Here is an 18,358-nt window from a genome sequence, read left to right on the forward strand (position 1 = left end):
ATGATGGAATCATGCAAGACCACCATAAAAAACAACCTTTTTTTCTGTGTTAATGCGTCTTAAGTGCTATTTACTAAGCAATTTGAGATCCGCTCAAGGATGATGGATGTAATTTTCCCACAGAAAAATAAGGAAGAATAAATGTTATATGTGAAAGTAAATTGACAACTCTTATACTTTTTTCTTAGTCAAATATAAACTTTTGAACTAAAAAAAGGATATAATATATTTTAGCAGCATTATTTTAATATTTTTTTCATTCCTTTTGTGTATTTTTCAGGATATTTGACAGTTACCATAGAGCCACTGCCTCCTGTTGTTGTCGGTGAGACTGTAACCCTCAAATGTAACTTCAAAACCGATGGAAGGCTGCGAGAGATCGTTTGGTACAGGGTGAGTATGCTTTCAAAGCCATTAAGCCCTACATGGTCTTTACAGCATCCATATCTGTTATTCCATCCATACAGTCAATACCAAAAGCTATTTCACTTGCTTATTGTGACATTAGGAAACCAGCCATGCATGATCATTCAGTCAATAGCAGAAGCCACATCACGTGTTCATGGTTGTTTTAAGGGAGCAGCCATGTCCTGTCATGCCACAGTTTTTAGGAGACAAGCTGTTATTTGGGCCAGCTGTAAGAGATGCATAGCAAAATGATCCTTGGGAATTTGATTTCACCATCTGATGGTCATCATCGTCATTTCCTAATTGTTCACAGCTGGTGATTCAACCGCCATTTAAATCCCAATTGTGCAAGTGCCACTAATAATTAAAATTGGGTTGAATGAGGAAACACAACTTCATGAGCATATAAGTTTGTTAAAAACAAGCATGCTTTGAAGTTGTGCCAAAACACATATTTCCTAAATATCTGCTGGACATTACACTTCTGGAAAAGGACATTTGTTCAACTTCAAGACAGTGAAAAGCACTTGAATATGAAAGTCGAGAATGCTTCTGTTGCCACATTCTTTTACAACCAAAAAAAACCCAACAACTTTCAAATCATTTTTGAAAGCTATGCAGATTTGCGCCAGACTTTGTCAGTGAAACTGATGAATGGTGATTGTGGGAGGTTGCAGATGAATTGTAGACACTGAAATGTCATTGATGCGGTCTGTTTTTATGAAACGCAATCTTGCTTTCTATTGAATCACACACGAATGATTAATGAGTTTCCCAAACAAGCAAGTGCTCAGTCACATGTATTGCTAAGGTGACTTTGCTGATTCCTCATGAACTATTGTGTCCCTGCTGCTCTAAATGCACCGGGTGGTTCAGACTTCCTCCAGATGCTGCTTTTATGAGAGCTGACTGAATGTAAAAGCTCAGTTAGCTCATAGTGATTTGCTAAAAATTCTAATTAATAAATTAACAATTCTTTAAAAAATAATGATACGTAAGACATATTTTTGGAACCTTTGTAACATGTATGTTTGCTTTGGCCCACTTGGTGGTTTCACTGTATTGTATAGTTTTTTTTTTTTTTTTTTTTTAAAGCATCTTAAAAAAGCTGTAAATTTGATTTATTTAAATCGACTTTGCACAAAAAGTCAGACACTTTACTGCATTTTTAAATTTATTATCTGTCCACTGCAAATACACAGATGTCCCTGCTTCTGTAAAATGTTAAAATATCCAGGGCAAGCAAATGTTAGTGACAGACACAAATATAAAATAAAGTAATGATGACACAGATTTCTTTTCTTTTAAATTTAATTTGCCAAAGCTACACAGTTAAAATCCATACTCATATATATAATTTGTTTTGTTAAAATCAATACTCATACTATATAATTTGTTTTGTGGTGTAGCTTGTCAGGGATACGATCTATTATACATTTCATTGGAATATTACCTTCTATAAACTGGCTATTTGAATACATAAATTGACTTTTGACAGTTGAAGCATTTACTGCTTTCATGTTTCCCTCCCTCAAACAGTCAGTTGGCCTACATAAACTTTTCCATAGTATAATTATTGACATTCTTTCATGCAATCATTACAGCTTACATTTCTGCACTTTACCCAGCAATTATTTCACACCAGGTTTGATAGCCATAACAGTACAGCATCAGACTACAGTGACATTTAGCACGGTTTCACTCCTGCAACCTCAACAAAAAAACTATTCACTAATGGGCAGAACGTTATTGCTTAGCCAGGAATTTTGTCTTTGGACTTGCCTCTGCTTTCTCTATTTTATGATTGTGATATAAAACAGTGTATCTGTACTTATCTTTCCAAATGCTGACCTTTCAAGGTAGGACATAAAGAGATTTATGGCAGTTTGTCACAGCAGCGAAAGTGATCTATGATGTTAAGGGGGAATGCACAATTTCATTTAATCAAGCTGGGTCTGCATCATAGTGCATTGTTTTGCTTAAATTATGTCAGCTTGCAGCAGTGTCCATGAATATTTGTGCTTTAAGCAACCACTTTGAGAATTGAGCTTCCTGTATTAAGTATTCTCATGAGGAAAGTAAGGAGGTTGTAAGAGAGATTTGCCCCATGTCTCTGGAGTCTGCTGCTCAGCACAACTGCTGATGAATTATAAATCAATTACCCACACTTGGCTGCCAAAGTTTCTTTAATCTCTGCCTTTTATTTGACTAAACACTGTTGACTCCTCATTTTATATCCTGTTCAAATGGACTGCGGAGTGATCTTACCTGGGGAATCTTTGCTTTTTGAACATTCAACCAAATCACATTAAAGGCTGAATAAGCTAAATATTTCAACACGATCATTTGTCGTGCAAGTATGTGACATATTCTCTTTGAGGATGGAGCTTTCAGACTTAATGTGTCAGAAGATGTACTGAAGTTAAAACGATAATTATTGCTGAACATTTTTCAAACAAAACCTGCTCAAATTTCTGTAGGTATATCTAAAACTTCACACATGAAAATTATTTTCTTTGAATCCCTTTAATGAAGAATATTTTTATTTTAATGTGACTTCCCTCCATCCTAGTGAGGGTCTATTGGAAAAATTACACTTTTGGTTAGTCAGTAGCTAAACAAGTTTTAGGTTCAGATGTTTTACTTACTTTACTATGTCTTCAGACTCCACTTCTGTCTTATCTAAAAATATTGAAGACTATTGATTTATGTTGCTGAGGTGAATCCCAGGTCAATAGCCCTTGTGCATTTTACATCAGAGAATCTTGTTATCTTTACCCGTCATACTGAATGGTGAGGTTTGTTTGTTCTTAGTTCATCTTCATGTTTTATTTTTTCTAAAATATATTCTTTCTTAAACCAGCAACATGCTAACTTGGGACAATCAACAACCCAAATCTTTGATTTCCAAATGATCTTGAATTGAGGTCTGAGATATGTCCTGTTTTGTTAGGATATGTGAAACAATTACATTTAGAAAATTCACAGCTTTATAGCTCATTGCAGATTAAACATTTTGTAGGTAGTTTGAATTTTTTAAATACTTTTTTTGTACAAAGAGTAACTCCTGGATTCCTGACTATGTGCCGTTTTCTCAAAAGTAAAGTAGAAAAAAGAAACTGTTGATGACAGAAAAGTTGAAGAAAAACAAAATTATATGATATGCTTATGTTCTGTGAAACCAGAGTGTGTATGCTGGTTTTATTGTTTATTTCAAGCAAGCAAAAGTGATCTAGCAAAAAAAGAACAGAAAAGAAGAAAGAAAAGAAAAAAAGATCTTTTTTCTTAAAAGTTAAGTATTTTTGCCAGAATATTTTCCGTGTTTAACTGAACTCTCATAGTTCTGGGGCTATAAAAAGCAGCATCCCCCATAGAAATCTTGTTGTTTTGACAGGATTACATTACGTTTATGGAATTATTATTTCAACATTAATTTCATTGAGGAATTCAGCTGCCCCAAAGCCGCATGCAAGGGGGATATAAAATTCAATATTTCAAAAGAAAAAGCTCAGTAATACACAGAATCCGAACACTTGTAAATGTAGAGGTGAAAACTTCTCCCACAACCTCTTTTACTCTCTCCTGACTTCCTCACAGTTCTCTCTTTGCACACATTTTGCTAGTGATTTCCTCAAGTTTTTCAGGTTTGTAACTGATCTGTCATCTGTCATTCTTTGTCAAACGTGCTCACAGAGAGAAATGCACGTTTGACAAAGAATGACAGATGTGGCCTAATAGGAGATTTTTTTTTTCCCCCACTAAAACAGTTGCAGAGTTCTTGGTGTGGTACGTCTGATAAAATTTGCATCCACTGGGACCCAAGAGTAATCAGTTTAATTTATTTTAAATGCTTTGATGGGAGATTAATTGTGTTTAAAAGCTTTTGTTAAAATATCTGTTAGCTGCATATAGACGTTATTCTAACATTGCAGCAGCCTTTTACCAGCTGGAACAGCAGTGTAAATAGTCTTGCTCTGTGACTTCCAGCCTTGCTGGTCAGCACCCACTACTCTGCTTTAGGTTTGTCCATGCTGACGCATATCTGGTTGAAATGACTGAAGATTTAAAGCTTCTTTGTTACTTGATTGTATATTGAGGAGGTAATGTGGTTATTTGAAATAGGGTATTCTTGAGTACGGACATAACTAAAACATGAAAAATAGTGCATGCATGTGGTGGACCCTACCTTGAAGAGAAAAAAAAAATCTGTTTTGCCATTAGGCTCACTTTAGGTGACACGTCAAATATCAAACAGGACAACTTTGATTTAAGTTTAATATATTGTAATGTTTTTTTTTTGTACCACATGTAATGACTTTATTTTTTATGTTGCCAGTGTGAACATATACTATCACTAGCAAAAATCTACTTTTTATTAATGTAGGTAGGATTATATAATGTGTGTAAAAGCATCATTACTTTGATTTTTGCTGCAAATATGAGTCAGTCTGTAACAGACACAAAAAACAAAGCAGATTCTTATCTTTTTATGCCTTCTACAAGCTTTTCTGATCATAATCGCATAAATAGAACCTCTTTTGATGCTCTTATTTTGTTTCACTCAAGATAACAAATGGAGACGAAAAGTACAAGCGAGGGAGAATGAGAACAGCCCACAGTAATGGATGTGGTATAACTCAGTAGCTAATGTTTCAAGAGCAAATAAATGAGAACCTTTCAACTCTATATGATATTGCACTACAGGCCACATGGCTGTTTTAGCGAGTGTTGAACTGGCGGACTGCGGATGAAGCACCACAGATGTGTATGTAATGCCAACAAGCTGTCTTCTAAGCTTAGCATCGTCGCAAATAGTGATGATGCATATTTGATAGTGGGGTACTAATGTGATGGCTCTTTGGAACAAGAGTTTCAGAAAGGCAGTGCATGGTGAGATGCAGCCTCTAAAAGACAAGCACAATCATCTCATGCTTGTTTTAATTTGTGTCATTTTAATTAATACGCGCATATGAAACTTCTCCCAGTGGGCACCCAGGTGTGCTAAGCTGACAGCACAGGAGCAAGTGGTGTCTTGCTTGTTGAGTGCTCCTATGTGCGGTGTTTAATTTTAATCACTGGCTTACCCAGCTCTTCCCTCCTGTTCACCCAACCCACCCCCAACTCTGTCCACCATAGGATCTCTCTCATCTGTGACTTTACCCCTCTGGGATCTTTTTCACACCAACATAAGTATCTTCCCTAAAACATTTTCTAATTAAACAAATGCCTGCCTGCTAGTTGAGCCATTTTCTGCAAGCATTTGCATGAGTTAGCCTTGTCCATTTATCCAATTTATTTAATTTATTTTGACATGCTTGTATTTTTGTCCTGCTCTCTGAGACACGTCTCTCGTTATTTCATGAGGTCAGGTCTAATAATTGACTTTACATGGTGGCATTTAATATCAGCAACACTAAAAAGCAAAATATGCACTATCACTTACAAGCATTTTGTTCTATTCAAGCAAAAATAGTATGTAGAAGTTTATATATGAGAATTGAATTTGCAAATGTTTACCTTTTGTTCCATACATATTTTTTGTTTTCATATAAAATAAATGGAGTCGACACTCCGTATCAGATGCTAGTAGTGAAATTTGCTATTCACACCCTCAGCGAGTCATCAGTGTTTTGGAACTAGGTGGATGCCATAGAAATGTTCCAGTTGTGTCAGTCTTTACAGCGTCTGTTTGAATTATAAATGTGTACATTCTCTACTTATCCACTTGTTTACCTAAATTGTTTACTTCTACATTTCCGTCCTTCATTCTTTCACTGCAGAGGAGCTGTTTATCTTTGTTTTGAAGGATAACTGTTTTTGCGGCATCAATGCACCGAGACGTGAATCAGAGCATGTTTAGAATGTTTCCTACTGTGAGTTTCAATGTCTTGATTGGTCATAAATATTTGAAGTTGTAGCACAAAAAACACAGTGGCTTCAAGCACAAGCTGCATGTGAGACACAAGGAACAGTGATTCTTCATCTGCTGCTGAAAACCTCTCCAACCATTTCATGCTAATCAGAGTTGGCATGTTAGACTCTGTGCTGCTATTATGTTTTACGTTCTCAGTTCTTGTAATAGAGAACGAATATTTGATGTTGGTTTACATCTTTTCACATATGTCGAGGCTGACATTTATGTTCAGCCTTTAACAAAAATCAATTGCTTATAATATCCAGAAAGGGCAATAAGAAAAGACAGCCATAAATTGTAATTGTCAGCCTATGTAATCTCTGGATGCTTTTCAAGGTTTAATGAAGCCATCTGCCTCCACAAATTGATAGCTTTGACAGCTCTGCCAGAGTTGTATTATGGGAGTATCACAACTGTATATATAGATATGCTGGTAAAAGAAAAAAAAAAGGAAAAAAAAAAGGGCAATTTATAATCTATCTTTGTAAAAATATATTATTTTTTCTAAATTATTTGAGTAAGTCATGTGTTTTCTTTGAATTTCACAGCTTATTTCATTTGAATTATTAAATATGTTGCTGCATTTTTTATAGAGAGGTGTACTCAGGTTATCAGTGAATCTAGTTTCCCGTATGTCTAAATGCTTCACCATGGGTTCAACAATGTATCTTAGACCTTCTAATAACTTTTTAACTACATTCAGTTACCCTTTATTTTTTATTCTATATTATTTATGTTTTTTTTAGTTGGTGAGCTTTCATGTTGCCTGCACATTTCCTAAGCACTGACATATTGCTTACTTTGGCCGACATTTGTATTCAGCCTTATTCATTCTGATAGACTTAAGAATATTTGCAAACTGCCTGCAAAAGTGAGCTCACAATATATCACTTCCTATGGAGCACATCTAAAAGCTCAAAAAATGACAATAGAATGTTTCATATTCATGAGGTAGAATTGCTGTCAAAGTTGAGATGTAAATCCAATTCAGAATCTGTGGCAAAATGTAAACTTCACTTTTTCCAGATGAGCATTATCCAACATGACAGAGCTTGAACTCTTTTGGTAGGTCTCTAGATGTTCAAACCGTTAGTTAGAACTGCATTCTAACTCTAAATGAAGTTAGAGTGAACTACAAAGTGTTCACTCAGAGCAGCTGAATGCAAATTCAAGTCACATGTTTTAGATTATTATTTAAAAGTATAATACAATGAAAAAGATTCATCATCGTCCTTCTTCGCAATAACCCATTACTTTGTGTCAAAATGCCGCATAAAATATCACATAAAATTGTAAAAATTTAATAAATTTAAACTTGTGCTGTTGATTTCAAATAATCTGAAAAATTTCAACAGGTATGGATACTTTGCAAGACGCTCCAGTAAACTGTTCTCTAATTGTTACCACCCCTATTTTTCACAACAAAAAACAACAACATTTTTTCAGATTTACTCGTGGCCCACATTTGATAAATCCAATTGAAGATGCTGACAGTGTCTAAGCATGATATAACAGCTATGCAAATGACTTATCTCACGTCGTCGTCAGCCAAGGAATATAGAAATGCATTACCTGAGGGCAACGTGTCACTAGATTTGAGCTTCTTCCTGTCATGTGCTGCTGCCAAATTCAATGGCAAAGATATGTAGCTGGATACTTGCCTGAAAAGTGGAGTGTTTTTCTAGCCAGTAATCCTGTTGCTTGACTGCAGAGAAACACAGGAGGCGTCATATGTTAAATCCTAGTTCAAATTCTTCAAGACAGGGTTGCCTGGGCAACTGGAATCCCTGACTTCACAGGAGAGCTCACAGAGCGAGTTCGCACAACACACTCCTCTGGGGGTTTTGGGTGTCTAACTTCCTGCTGTTTAGTCCCCAGGTGTGAAAGTCTAGTTTCAAAAATTTGCTCTCTTAGGTGTCATCTACTGTTTTATTGTCGCATACGAACAATTCATCTACCTACCTGCCTCCCTGTATGTTTTTCAGCCTGGTTAAAAGTGCCATTTATTGCCGTAAAGAGTAGCACAGATCAGTATCTGCATGACTCGGTGTGATCCTGCTTTATAGTCTGTGCCACAAAAAGGCTTCAATGGTCGCTGTCCATAGTGCTGATCAGGCTATGAATGTCAGGAAAAGAAACATCACTTACATCATTTGCTGTAGAAAAAAAAACATTCTTGGATTTATTTTTTTGTTCTGTTTTTACAGTGCAATATTTTCGTCTCGATGCCGTATGTAATCAACATTAATGGTTCTGATTCTTACCTTTTTTTCCCCAAGTTTTTCTGCTGCTGTTAGGCAATTAAGATGAGAGTTTGGCTTGGTTTTGTCTGTAAAAAAGTGCTAACTGAGTCATTTAATTTGTGTACTCTGCTGTATCTTGTTTTGCCTTCCTCTTTAAACTGCTTGTTTGACCATATAATATTATTATTAAAGTGAGGGAATAAGCATGACACTGCCCTCATGTTGCCTCTCTGTATGAGAAGAATCAACTTTATATTTATATATTTTTTTTTATCATATCAAGCAAATATTGCATTTTATCTACATTAGTTGGGGAAAACATCTGTTCTGATCACCAAAGAACTTAATGTAAGGCCTAAATGTTTTCCTGCAAAAAGGCAGGTAAGTTCTGCCTTTTTGCAATAGCTTTGTGGCATGTTGCATAAGATGTTCTTTCAATACAGTCTAATTTTACTGACTGAAAATCCTCAAGTGCAGATGTTTTTGCTTGTTCTATGAATGCAACTCTGGCAGAATTTCAAGAGATAAATGCATAATCATGATGTCAAAACATTTGCATATGGGAAAAACGCTAAGATTCCTATTTCCATACAACAAACCTACATAAAGAGAACATATCGCTTCATATTGCTTTTACACTAATATTTTTTGAACTCCTGATTTGGTGGTGAAATAAGTAATGTAATTCCCCTTGAAACTGAGGTATAGACCTCTGCCATCTTTATTAGCCTGCTGCTCTGTGCCGAATGTGGTACCCCCAGGGGAATAGGAGATAAGGTGATATGGATCACTGCACTGCAACCTTCCCCTTTTAAGGATGTCACTGGGGCAAATAAGCAGCCTGTTATACAAGGAATGATAATTACACACTTCATGTCGCCAAAGTACAGGATGAGTCCCTTTTGTTATCCACAAATGCTAATGGAAACAAAGGGACAGATCATTGCTATTCCTGTCTGAGAGCTTTTGCTTCTAGTGACTGGGATGACAATGGGATATTTTGTCTCCATGCTGCCTAGAGTGTATAATACCTCCCCATTGTCAGCATCTCCCAGAGCTCCTGAGGCATCTATCAAAAGCATACTCTGGATCTAATTAATGAGGTAAATGAACAAATGATTGTGAGAGGGAAAAAAAATAAAAACGCTATGAGGTCACTTGATTTTTCTTCCCCTACTGACTCATTCTACCTCATCACTGTATAATTAAGACATGCTATAGTTCAATTGCTATTTCATACTTATTTACATTGGAGAATAAGTGGATGTGAAGCATGGTTTATTAATTTCTCTATAGTAGACTGCTAAAGTTCGGTTTATAATTCACCACGCCAAGGAGAAAGAGGATAACTGATGAAATGATGACACATAATGACAAATGCCAGCCAGGGAATCATTTATTTTAGATTGCAAAACCCTTGCTTCTGCTCGTGTCTTTTCTAGGCTTACTGTTTTTTTTTTTTTAATACATTTTCAACAAATCTTGAAAAATTATAATCCCCCAAGCAGAATCACGAATACCAGATTTTTGAAATCTATTCTTATCATCACAGAATGATTAAACAAGAAAGTGATTACTTAGCGATTAGGAGTGGATCAGAGCCTCTTTGTGACATTTGCATTGGAGGAGGAAGTCATTCTCATGCCAGAGGAGTCTTAGTTGTGGGCTCTCCTTTGGCTCAACAACACACTCTGGGTTCCTACGGGGGCATAAATGGAGCAAAACAATAACTTTTTTAGTTTATGTACTTTGTAGCTTCCTTTTTTTGATACTTTTGATGAACTGTGTTTAGATGCACTTTTGCATGCTTAACACATCAATAAACACAGAAAACTGATGTGGTTTTCCACTTCTTAGTTGATATACTCCTTGTTATAAGATTCCTTTGTTTTAGCTGATTCTTTTTTTTTTTTTCTTTTTTCTGTTTAATATTTTATAGAGTGTTTGTGTGTTACTGTTTCAGCATGTGGACAAATTACGGAGTGATTCTTATGTTTATATATTGCCCAGCATTTATGTGACTTATAAGGACTCTAACCTCACACACCAACACATGGCCATCACAAAGAGAGGCTTTTGAACACTTTGCTGATGAGGTGGCAGACTGCACTTCACCTCTTTCTCCCACAGGACACCATGTTCATGATTTTCTGAAACATTTTCAAATTTCAATTTGTCAGACCGACCACAGGTGAGTTTTTCATTTTGCCATCTTAAGCAATTTCAGGCTCAGAAAAGGTGCTCACATTTCTGAATCTTGTTTGTTGCATCACTGCATTTTAACTCACTTTTGTTGATGCAGCAGCAAACTGTTTTCACTGGCTCTCATTTTCAGAAGTGCCCATGCAGAGATTTACACTACACAATCATGTCTGCTTTCAATGCAGTGCCGCCTCAGGGTTTCTTATTCATTTTGTCCTAGAATTTTAAAGGGGTTATAAATAGTTGTCATATTTTTCACAGCATCCAAAGCTTTTTACAAAGATGGGGAAAAAGTACTTTAAAGAATTCAGGCAATGCAATGCTTTGCCTTCCTCAGCAAGTCATTTGTCTTTTCTAGTGACACATTATCCCACTGGTATAGGGATACAGAAATGACCTATAAACTTTTTCACATGCTGACATTGTCATTTGGTTTTAGACATTACCAAACATGTCAATATGTCATGATTTGTTTGTTTGCAGCTTCTAATCTGCTCTAAAGTCACACGGCAACAAAATGTCAACAATGACATAATTGTTGACATTTTGTTTTTAGTTTGTAATAAACTAAAAACAATCTGCTGTTTACAATTCAATTAATTGTTTTATAAGGCACCTCTTTGTGACACTCGAAGCACTTTACTTTACTCTTTAATCCAACACACATTCCAACTGATTCTAGTTATCAAAAATGTATTAAGTTCAAATCATTATTAAAATTAGTTTAAAAAATCTCTATCTAAGGAAACCAGGCTAACTGCATGGAGTCATTGGCTTGCAGCATTCACTTATACTGATGAGCACATAGCGACAGTGCTTGGATTGTGTATGCATGCATGTAGGGGAGAGGAAAAACTCCCCTCTGCGAGTAAGAGACCAGGCAAGAGGCCACCTGCCAAGACCAGCAGCCTACATGTAAATGTTAGTTTTTGTTCAAGTAATGTTAATGCAACATTAGTTAAGGTAATATAAATGCATTATCGGTTTTACTAAGAATCACCATGATTATGTCTTCACCGCATTCTGATTGCTTGCCAATATTCAAATTTGCCCTGATAGCTGGCATACAATTTCAGGCTAGTACATTTATCCACAAACACAATGGATATTAGATGGTAATTATTTCTATGTGAAAAAGTTGGTTTTGAGCATATCTCACATTAGCAGCTAGCAACTCCTCTAACACTTCCGTTTAGAGGATACTTGTTTGGTAACATTTAACTATGCAGGATTCCACACTTCTAAATTATTATAGTATGTGATACAAATGTGCGATATGCTCAAACCCAACAGAATTTCCAATGGGACTTCGTCACAACAGATCATTTTTATGTTGTAATTTGGTTGATTAGTTTGGTTTTAATTACCATTACAATTTATTATAACTCAATGTTTTGCCACCCCAGACAGCAGTTGTCTTGGGATATATTAGTATGAGATTTCACATGGTCTCTCTGCGTGTGTGGGCGTGTGCGGGTGTGTGTGTGTGTGTGTGTGTGTGCGGGTGTGCGTGTGTGCGTGGTTGTTTATTTTAATTAGAAGTAGACGTTGCAAATACAGCTTTCATGTTGTAATCTCCAACATATTAAGCTATCATATGAAGAACATGCTTGACTTGTTTATTTTCCACACTTGTAACCCTCAACCATCTTTTTAGGTGTAACATTTTTATCTGTTGGTATATTCTACTACAAAAACAAAAGTAGTTTTTTTTTAAACCCTTATATTTAATAAAGGCAAACCCATACTTGACAAAACTGTTGTTAAGCAGCTAATATTGTGACATTTTTATAGAGATTGTTTATACACGACAGGGCATAGGTTTGTGCAGAAGGTATTCTCTTTCACTTGGGAAGTCATAATACAAACGATTAGAGAATACAATACACCTGACATTAGGGTTGGGCAATACTGACTTATAGCTTTAAAATAATATCTCGTGGTACTATTGTAATAACAAAAGAAGTGACGATAAGAACTATTTATTACTTATGCTTTAGATAAATGTATGACTAGGATTGTATGTCACATCAATCATTGCCCCACAAACACAAATACTGCTCTTGAAAAACATTCCTATTTGTAATATTCTTCTGTCGCATACAGAAGTGTGATTTATATAGACATATATTTTCAAATCTACGTCTATATTTGGAAATATAGACATTTTTTCTAATTTATTTATATTTATTGATGGTTTCAATGATCAAACTGTGGAGAAAGGAGTAAAACTAAGAATCCTCTGCAAAACGAACAGCTCTGGGAGCTTTGCTTTTGCTTTTGAAAGCCGCCTTGGAAATGTGCATGTGCTGGGCTACTCTTCTGCAGCATTCATAGTATATATAGTTAAAAAAAGGAGGCTAATGGGTCCAGGATACACTAATGTGTTTGTAAAATTAAAATGGTTTCGTTAATGCACACTTCATTATTACAACCAGTGACACGTTGTTCTGTGAATGTGAAAAGGACACTATGGATTTTTAAATGATGGGTTTAAATGACCCAGTCACCGATCAGAGCAATAATATAGACTTGGCCCTGTCATAACCAGACCAACTCTGCAGCCAAGGAGAAACAATTAGAGTAAAGCTTCTCTTCCCCAGTGGGTTAAATGCAAGTGGAAAGAGATAGGTTTTGTAATAGATTTTTATCCGTGTAAAATGAGATGCTGACCTCTAGGTTCAAGACACTCAAAGGCAACAGAGGAGTGGTACAGCACAGTCCCACTGGGGCTAAACGATATTCATCCAGGACATCATTCTTGTGCTGGGTCTGAGTCACACTATCAGCCGTGACAGCTGCTCATCATGGCACTTATCGCCAGAGAGCCTCTAAGGGTTTTGAAACACGAGATTGCATCCGAGCAATCAAGTTCTTTTTTTTAAATGCCATCTCATAGCTGTCGAGTTGGTCTTGTTATCATGTCATCTTCATGCATGAACGAAAGGGCAGCACTTTAAAATTGTATATCTTGTTTTTAAAGCAAACTTTTTTTTTATCTTTGTATTCCCTAATATGCCCGAGAACTTGTCCTTGTCTTTTGCGAAATTGTTTTTAATCCAACACTCCAACATGTATTTAAATCAAACATAGACAGATTTTTTTCACTCATTAACTATCTGGCATTTTTGGATATCCTTTTATATATACTGACTTAAAACTATTCCGTGTAATTCATGCAGATTGTAATTTAATTCTGATCTAATGCCTTGCAAGCAGGACCAGCAGTGACACAATAAGCTAGAAAAGACTGAATTTGCAAGGTAAAATAATCCTATAGACCATAACAAGTACAAGAAACAATTAAAGCATTTTGACACTGTGTTTCAGTTACCTTAAAATTTGTTATTATGGTATGTTCTACAAAATTATTAGAATTGATTAAAATTTTTTTACTTCATTCCAAACAGCTTCTAGGCATTTATTTATTTTACACTGGATTAAATCAAAACATAGATTCTGTCAATTAAAACTGTTAAAACTATGACAACCTTCTTTAAACATCAGTGGCTTGTCTACAATGGTTTTATGAGTGTCATTTCCTGTAATGCATTCTGTAAATATTGAGCAATGTTTACAGACAGTTTTGAGTGCAAACAGTTTTCTCATTTACATCTTTCATGTTTACATAGTCCCTGTGACATTAATCAAGAGCAGCTCATTTTCTGCAGCCACCCACAAACGCATTGTAATTTCAGAATCTAAGTCTGCTGTCTCTCGTCAAACATTTTGCTTTGCAAAAAAAGATCTGCAATCCAGTTGAAGTCTTTGAGACAGAGCAAGTCAGATGAATTTTGTCTATTAGCCCACTCATCCCCAAGGTAATTTTGAGTTCATACAGGTAAATAAAAAAAAAACAGTCAGCCTTTATTGAAATATGTGTAAAAGCATTACATTTCTGAATTGATCTACCCAATTTATACTGAAATGTGTTCCAATCTTTGAATAAGAGTATGTGTTTATTTTTCTTATTGGTTTCATCCAAATTTCCCTCCAAATGCATAAGAAAAATGCATAAGAAGCAAATCATTTTGTTGGGTGGAGGTTGAAACAAACAAACAAATCAAAAACACTTTTAGTAAAATGAAAACAAAAAAATCATGAGAAGTGCATTTTTAAATTCTTCTTGTTGGTTTTGGAGCACAGATCTGTGTCCTTGGTCATCTGAGTTCATTTCTAATTATTGCATTTATATTACATATGATTATGCAATATTATCAATTTTCACTTTGATTATTTTTATTATTGTAAGCAAAATATATTACATGTTATCAAACAACAGTATATTCAACTAAACCAAACATATTTCTTTTTTTTAAGATAATGGTCCCAGTTAATTAACTAATCTCTAATGTGTAACTAGATCACATACTCTTCCATGTAAACATTAAAACAAGTCTGCCTGATCTATTGCTTTTTTTGGAGAATAGAGAAAAGGGAAACTCCAGTTAATTTCAGATGGTCTGGAGGATAATACGCAACCATTTGTATTCACAGAAAGTTAGTATATGTTTGTCTAATGACAACACAATTTTCATTTTGAAATTTTGTATTAGCTGTGTCATGCATTTTGCCTCTGCTCCAGGATAGTAATGTAAAAAGTGTTAGGTCAGCATTGTGGAGTCTTTATTTAATACATAGTGAGCAGCACTTTAGGCCTTTATCAGCTGAGGCACACTCAAGTAACTTTGAGCCTGGCTGGATCATCCTACCCTTTTTACACACTTTCTGCTCCAGTTCCTTCTGATTTACAAATTGCACACTTTGTTGAGCAACCCACCACCCCCATATTCTGATGTGAAGCAGCTTTTCACAATCAAAGTCCTGCAGAGAAACATTCGTAATTTAGCTTTTTATGGTCCGTGTCTCCTTTGATGATGAGTCACATGTGCTGTGTATTCTTATCGATCACCACAGAGACAAATGTTATGTCAGAGGTCTGAAAATGAAGTATTGACAGAAGCATGCACACATTTTCTCTTTGAATGCCAGATATGCTGTTTGGTCATACAAGACGGATAAATAGACCTGAGTATCTCCTTGCCATTTTTCTATTTGTTAGCAGGTCAAAGAGATCTTATTGTAAATAAAAGAAACAAAATAACAGATCAAAACGGTAATCTATAAAAAGCTAACATGGAGTCTGCAGCCTCACCATCCCTCCACCGTCTACAGTACTGTTTAAATGCCAAATATTTAAACATTCATACCTGGTTTTGCACGAGGATTGAATCTCTGCCCAGGAACAGCTGAAAAGAGTATTTTTACTAGCACTGTATAAAAGGACACATAACTTAGTTTTCTGTACTGTTTAACATTTAAACAGATTAAACCTTCCATATTTAGGTCAGTTAGAATTATCAAAATTATTCCAAATCCCTGAATATTGTGAAATTCAGAATTTTTCCATACACTAAGCAAGGAAAGTTAAGTTTATTAAAAAACATGTATTTAGTGTTTTGAGTGGTTTTGGAATGGCCATCATAAATCACTGATCTCAGGAAGTGTGTGAGCATAGATGAAAAGGTGTGTATGAAAGAGGCAACCTACAAATGTGATTTAATTATGGCGTTCTTTTTTGTTCCACCTCTCTTACGAACTGCAACAATTATATTACAAGATTACAAGAAATCCATTTTCTCATGCTAAGTTTGACTCTCTGACTTGATGCATTGTATCTCTCAATTGTTTTAGTAATCTTTTATAATCGTGTTTGCTTTATTGAATTGAAAGAATGCAGTTATTGGATTTATTTTTGGGACTTGATTTTAGTTTATTTTTGGTAATTCCAAAAGAAAGTGGATTACCCTGTTTATGGGCACTGACATAAAAGTAAGCCCATAAACAGGGTAATCAAAAAGGAAAAGAAAAGGCACTACAGTAATATGTTTTTGCTTTTTCTTGGTGCTTACAGCTTTTCTTTTGTCCATAGTAAATTATATGACATTACTTATGGTTAAAATAGTTATACAAAAACTATAGCACTGATTATTAGTTGGAAATACTGGATTCGTGGGACAAAATTACCTATAAAGGATATATATGCTTTCCAGACAGAAAATAAAGAGAGACTTTTCTCAGCATTTAGACAATTTGAAAAGCTCTTGTCACCGCTGCCACTTAAATACTTCTAGTTCATTTTACTCAGTTAAGGATCGCTCCAAAGCAGAAAAGACTATTCACCCATATCCACGGCCTGCTCAGTCAGCCTAGTTGGTATAAACCAAATAGATAGAAAAAAAAAGGGACTTTATTGGTAATGAAAAGTGTTAATTTATTGCTACAGCTTAGTTTGATTTAAAATGTTGGATCTATTTTTGTGTGGTCTTGTGGTAAAACAGTGTAACAGTGAGCTCACTCCGCTATTGCAGTTATTTACATTCTAATTTTGGAAGGATGTATATTTGTCTAATATTGAACTCTTTAGTACTCCAGATACTTCTGTGCTAAACAGAAAAAGTCAGTGAAAGACAGAGCTCTGCCAGCAAATAGCATCGTTTGCTTTTTTTCTGATGGTTTTACATCTTTGCAATCACTGTCAGTGTCATTAAATTAGCCATTATATTTTTGAAATGACTTTGAAATAGTTTAGCTTGGATTAAATCTTGTGTGATTTCTCACTAACTGCATCTCTCACACTGAGTGAACATGTCTGCCAGCTTGATTTAACCAATGGAGTTAAGTTTACATTTCAAGCACCAACCCAAATTTAGCATAACACATCTCTTGAGTCTTCTTGGCATTCAGGAGTGCTGAGACAGTTGCCTTTTTTGGAGTTTACTAATTCATCACGGCAATCAGCTGTAAAATACACTCACATTAAATGCCAGTAAATCCTTTGAGCTTTGTTTTCTTTCATTTTTAAATATTTAGAACATTGCCAACTGATGCATTTTATCATGTTAATGAACTTGTCAGAGTCTGGATGATACACATTGAAGAAGCTTTCTCATTTATTTTTCTGTCGTGTTCTGAAAACACTTAGATTTTAGCATTTTCCTATAACTATCGTCTCAAAAGGAAACATAAGAAATAACAGCTGGTATAAGTTTAGTAATTTTCACTACTATTTGAAATGAGTTGTCCAAAGAAATTATAGTTTTTTTCCCCCGTCTTTTATTATCTCCATTTCAGGCATTATGTCACTCAGGAGTTTATCCTGAGCACCAGCCAACTGCTTCGTCTTCATATCTTATTTTCTTCTAAATTTCAAAGTAATCACCTTAGAAAATGCTAAAAGTCCAAGAACTCACTTTCATCTTTAGGCTCCCTTATAATTATTCCGAAAGCCATGATAAAGTGCTGCATGTAAAGGCCTCCATCTCAACTGGGAATTTATTTGGTCAGGGTAAACCCTTTTCTTCACCACTTTTATATCTGTGGCCTTCTAAATAAATTATGCAAAATTTTATTCTTTTGCAGTTTTTTTCTTCCCCTCAAACCTGCTCTCTCTGTGTCGTTGTTGGAACTTTTTTGCATTTTGTTTGATATTAGATTTTTTTTTTATCAAAAATATTACTAAAGGAGATTAGTGTTGACAAAATCACTGCAGATTTAATGCAGACCGAAGATAAAAAGTGCAGAAATGATT

At 35.2% G+C, this 18,358-nt stretch overlaps 1 protein-coding gene across 1 annotated transcript in view; it reads left to right on the top strand.

Moving 5' to 3' along the window:
* The first annotated feature begins 285 nt into the window (after nt 1–285).
* Nucleotides 286–18,358, top strand: part of igsf21a (immunoglobin superfamily, member 21a) — a 122,028-nt gene continuing 103,955 nt past the window's right edge. Inside the window, exon 1 of the mRNA XM_088005776.1 lies at nt 286–393. The gene's annotated coding sequence lies outside the window, so the exon portion shown is untranslated. The remainder of the gene's footprint in view (nt 394–18,358) is intronic.

This window comes from Poecilia mexicana, unplaced genomic scaffold (assembly GCF_051168715.1).
Source record: "Poecilia mexicana isolate PSO_F unplaced genomic scaffold, ASM5116871v1 scaffold_5, whole genome shotgun sequence".
Lineage (NCBI taxonomy): Eukaryota > Metazoa > Chordata > Actinopteri > Cyprinodontiformes > Poeciliidae > Poecilia > Poecilia mexicana.